The following is a 6,000-nucleotide window of genomic DNA, read 5'->3' as shown; positions in this document are numbered from 1 at the left end:
TGTTAAGAGGGTTGTTTCAGAAATGTTAGGCCCTCTGGGACTTTGCCCTTCCACTGAGGGCTGGGCCTGTGATGCTGAATATCTTTTCATTTGCCTACTGGCCATCTGTATGTCTTCTTTAGAAAAATGTCTATTCAGATCCTCCACCCACATTTTAACTGAGGGCTTTTGATTTGCTTTGTTTTGGTATTGATTAGTTGTATGAGTTCTTTATATATTATGGATATTAACTCTTTAATCAAATTATGGCTTGCAAATATCTTCTCCCATTAAATATATGGTTTTTTCACTTTAATGATCATTTTGTTTGCTCTACAAAAGCTTTTGAATTTGATATAGTTCCATTTGCTTATTTTAGCTTTTATTTCCCTTGTCTTTAGGTCTACAAATACAAATGAATCTAACATAGTTTTTCTAATAGAAGTTGTTGATAAAACACACAAAACTTTAAACATATGTTAATATTTTGCCTTAATTCAAAATTTTCAAGTTTTTAATGTGAATTTATTAAGATAAAGTAAAAAATAATTCGAGATGTACTTTTAACATATTTTTCCTTGACAAACCAGGATTCAATTACAGATTGGTTTGACTAATTCTTGGTTCAGAAGCCCTATTGGTATATTTCCTAGATCCTACTGTTTAATCATATCATGAGACTAAGGTTTAATTTACTTTAGCAAATAATTAACATTTAGTTATTCATTCTAACAATATGGTAAGAAAACATCAAAAGCATTAATGCAAATGCTAAGATAACACATAAGGATCCCATGTATATGTTCTATTTTTTTTAATGTTTATTTATTTTTGAGAAAGAGAAAGAGTACAAGTGGGGAAGGGGCAGTGAGAAAGGGAGACACAGAATCCGAAGCAGGCTATAGGTTCTGGGCTGTCTGTCAGCACAGAACCCAATGCAGAGATTGAACTCACGAACTGTGAGATCATGACCTGAGCCAAAGACAGACACTTAACTGACTGAGCCACCCAGGCAGTGTTCAATTTTCTCTCAGTGTCTTTATAACATTGATTTTGAGACTTTTGGCATGATTTGCTGTATTGAAAAGTCATATAAAACAGCACGGGACAGGATAAAATGTTTGTCATACAGATGCACTCTGAAGTCTAATTTAAGTTGGCCAATTTACTTAATCTCTATACCTTATGGGAAGAAAAGAGTACCAACTTCATAAAGTTGAGGTTTTCAGTAAATGTTGGCTATTTCCTTACAGGAAAAAAAAAAAGTAGTGTGTGTGTACGTGTGTGTGTGTGTGTGTGTGTGTGTGTTTGCGAGTGATAGATTTTGAAAAATATAATGTGTGTATCATTCAGTCATTGATCATCAGTGCAAAATGCACTGTGCATATGTTTTCACTTTGTCCAAGGTTGCTAAATTTGCTGCCCTTTCATTTAACTTATCACCAGTTTGACAAGCCTCCTTTCAGCATATCCTTTAAAAGGACTCAAGAGCTTTGTTATCTCACTTAAGAAATTTAACAATCTTTGAATATATGAAGCAGAGGTTGTTTTCATTTTCTCATGCTCTCAAAATTTATTCAGGACTCTGTGTGGGAAGGTTGAGAAGAGTGCAAATTTAGTCATGGAGTTTGAGTGAAAAAAATACTTGTATATGTGTGTGTATATAAATATAAATATGTAAATATATGTGTGTGTGTGTATGCATGTGTGTGTGTCTGTGTGTGTGTATGTACACTTTTAGTGTGCTACTAGGCGAATTACTCGTTTTTCAATATATTATGAAGCAGAAAAAATTGTATATAAATATTGAATATTTAACACTAGGTACTCTGCATTACTACAAATTAGCTAGATCCAAAAGAACAAAAATGTCAACTCAGTATAGAGCACATTTGATTGTTGCCCTGGATGACAAGTGTCACATACAGAAGGACTTTTTAGTTTTAACTCAATCGACTTTCTCCCTAAAGTGTAAAATGTATTGGGATTGTGGTGATGCATTAATGGGATTTGTTTGCTCAGTATGTAAAATTGTTTGCAATATCCAATTACATCCCTGTTCTTTAAGCTTGATGTTTAAGAGTTATTGTCTACAAACTGTTACTAATTATTAACTCTAGTAACTCTAGCATTTATCTGTATTACTATTTTTAAAGAAGATTTAGCTGTTTAATTAGGAAAGATAAAACCAGGACAAATGTTTTACAATTATTAAAATTACTTAACTTCTACATTTAACAAGAGTTATATTCATTAAAATATAGGCCACAGATTACACTATATTACTTTCTAAGAGAAACATAAAAATATAAAATTTATTCTCAGTCTAATCATTATTTTTATGTTTTAACATTTTGATCACTTAAAATAATTTAGACCAAAATAAGCAATCATACCTGAGATAATACCAAAGAGATTTTACTACTAATTTTATGTTTGTCTACAAAACTTTGATAGGCTTTTGTTGTCACATCATGTAACCCTTGTACAGCATCATGTAAATATAGTTATTTCCTATTTTCCTTACCATACCACTCCTATGGCATTAATGAAGAAGTAGTCATAGTTTACAGCTTACATAATTTCCCTAAGTAAGTGTAGAAAAGATTCAAAAGATAACGATACACTACTTTTCCACCAAAGGACTTAGAGAAGTAGCTTAAAAGGATTAGCTACTCTTGGGGCACCTGGGTGGCTCAGTCGGTTAAGCATCTGACTTCAGCTCAGGTCATGATCTCACACTCTGCAAGTTTGAGCCTTGCATCAGGCCCTGTGCTGATAGCTCAGAGCCCGGAGCCCCCTTCAGATTCTGTGTCTCCCCCTCTCTCTGCCCCTCCCCTGCTCATGCTGTCTTTCTCTGTCTCAAAAATAAATAAAAACACTAAAAAGAATTTTTTAAAGTATTAGCTACTCTTAAATCAGAAGTATTATGTGATGATTTTTATGTAGGAGTCTAAGCAAACAAAATGTCTGAAGGTCATTGCTAGCCCACAGAAAATCTTGTGAAAATTAAAAACAAATGTATTTTTAAAAGAAAAGAACTAAAACAACAGTGACAACAATTCCTCAAGATACTTTATTCTCATCATTTGGAAATTTATCATTATAAATAAAATAATCATTGATGTCTCTAATGTGAATGATGCCTGTTGGATGTGATGCCTTTGTGTAGCGAATAACTGAACAGTTATAACTCTGGACGAGTGTATCTTCATGGAGCCCATACTAGGAGTTCAGGCAAAATCTGTAAACCTACTATATATCATTATACAATCATGAATTTTTTTATTTTTTTATGGTAAAAATGGTATCTTTAAAACTGTTAATGATCATGCATGCACTGGATGTCTATTTCCATATTGGCTTGGAAGAGTCCACAGAATATTAAATGGACAAGAACACTATATCCATAAAATATAACTATTTAGAGTTAGTAAATGTATAAGTAGATATTTAGGTAGACAGAAGGACAGGAGCATGAATAGCTAGATGATTGATAGATAGATGATGATAGGCAGATGATGGATAGTAGATAGATAGATAGATAGATGAGAGATAGATAGAATACATATATACATATGCATGAAAGATCATTAATCCTTACCTACAAATAGGGTTATTGAGATAAATCTCTGTTTTGTATGCTTTTTAATTTTTTTCCAATGTGTTTCATGTACTATATCCTACTTCAAAACAATTAGTAATTTTATAAGGTACATAAGTAAAGCAATTTTATTGATTTTAATCACAATATAAATGATGAAATTACTACACTTGTTCTAGGCTAAAATATCCTTTAGAATGTAATGTTAAGAAAGAAAAATAAACCAAAGAAAATAAATCATGAAATTTAGATTACATGTGTTTTAACCTTTTACTTTTTTTCTCATCATATCCTTTTTACTTGTTTCCTCTGCTACACCCACTCACAGATTCATCAACAAATGTTCTGATTAAAACCATGCTGATTAAAAATGATTTAATGAAAGTTATAATACACCATGTACAAACTTTAGCTTATGTGAGAAAGAACTTAATCACATTTAAAACTGTCTTTTAAAAATATAGCTGTTTTCAAATGGGGCACTATTTTCATTGCTCAGTTTCTTTAAATTTTATATTCTTTATGGTGTATAATCATTGCAGAGGGGAGTCTACATTTTTATTATATAATGAAAGAAAGAACAAATAATGATAAGAAAACCAGAAAATACTAGAAATACAAAATTAATCTAACACATACTATCAGCTACTTCATCAATAGATAGATTGCACATATGTTACCCAGAAGACATCTCTTTATTATCCTTACGGGTTATGATTTTGTTTGTTTTTCTCTAGTTAAAAAGTATTTCCTTAGCTCCTACTTCTACCTGAAATATAGAATATCTCTGCTTGGTTCAGGAGAAATCTAATTTTGGTGTATCATCCAGACATTGTTGATGCAATTTCATTGGAAAAAGCCTTTGAAAAATTGAAAACTAGGGAATTTTTAGTCAAGTTTTAATAAATACTAAAACCATATATATTGTAAAATTTTTATGGTGTCCATGTTGAGTGAACATTCTAGTGTACATCTTTTGCGTAAGGTGTTGAAGTTTGGTCAATACCCTAACTGGACTTTACTGAAAATGAAAACACACTACTTTTACATCATAGAACTTAGATAGGATATGAAGGGATCAGCTTTTACATCAGGAAAAGGTGTGTGGTGATTCATGTGCAGGAATCCCAGCAAATAAAATGTTTGAGGGTTACACAGGAGGGAAAACCAAGGATAAGCAGAAATAAAAGCATGAACTTGGCCGCAAATGAGGAAGAACTGGGGACACCCATAGTATCTTAACACAGTAGGTTCTAGGCACAGCAGAATGAGTTTAATATTGTCTACATATCTACATACTAGTCAATCAAACAGGATTTGGTGAGAAGTCTGTAAAGTAGGTTGACTTCTGGGGAAATAGTGACAACAGGAGCAGTCAGCAAGATCACCATGGCAGATCACTTACCTCTTATGTAGTCCTCTATTAGTACATTCTTTCATAAATAATTTTATTCAAATATAGTTATGAGATTGTTATGCATTGTCATTGAAAATATATTGGCAACTAAAAAAGCCACAAATTTCCAAGTTTTTGTCCCTCATATTTACTCCTCCAGTATTTAGAAAGTTGCTGTATTGTGGATTATTGATGTTTGGGACATATTCGATTAATTAGTAAACTAGTGGTATACTATTAGTCAATATGTAGTATCCACCAACTATATATATATTTTTATCATTCTCTATTTTTCCACTGATATAATATTTATTTACATGAAATGTTGAGATTTTAAATGCATTGTTCTATTATATATTGTTCTATCCTTACACCCACAACCAATTTGTGAAGGCTCATAATATAGCTAAAAAGATTCTCCCTTCATCATCCCCCTAAGATTCAGATTTGATAAAGCTGTTACAAAATTCTAAAGGAAATTTTATGTAACGTTGGAAGATGTTCTGTTTCTATTTATTAGACCAAAGAGATATTTATGTGAATTCTTTAAATAAACCATTTAATCTTTAAAAACAATTTTTGTTTTCTTTGTTAGACTTTCAAGTGTTCTCCATAAACTAGAGTATTGTTTTTAAATTCATTTTTTAAAACACCTGCATGGCAATAATTTCCCTTTTTATGTTTTTAAATAAAAATAACTCAATATCATGATGGTAAAATCGTGTGTGTGTGTGTGTGTGTGTGTGTGTGTGTCTGTGTTATTCTCTCTTCTACAACTCAGTTTTTAGAGGAAAACAGGGCTTTTGTTGGAAATATTAGAAGTTTTATATGCTAAAGGATAAATTGTTGGTAAATAGGATAATGGTGGTTCCCAAATAGCTGACTATCCAACCATTTACTCCATTAGGCAACTTTACCTTGGCACATTTCAAGGAAAAATAAAGGCAATTTTGTCCTTAGATTAATAGTTCATTTTGAAACTCTTCATTTTACTTCATGTCATATCTCACTCCTACAGTTC

Source organism: Lynx rufus, unplaced genomic scaffold (assembly GCF_022079265.1).
Source record: "Lynx rufus isolate CCGP_SWC_20201006 ecotype Redwood Valley unplaced genomic scaffold, mLynRuf1.p SCAF_15, whole genome shotgun sequence".
NCBI lineage: Eukaryota > Metazoa > Chordata > Mammalia > Carnivora > Felidae > Lynx > Lynx rufus.
This window is presented reverse-complemented; position numbering follows the sequence as displayed.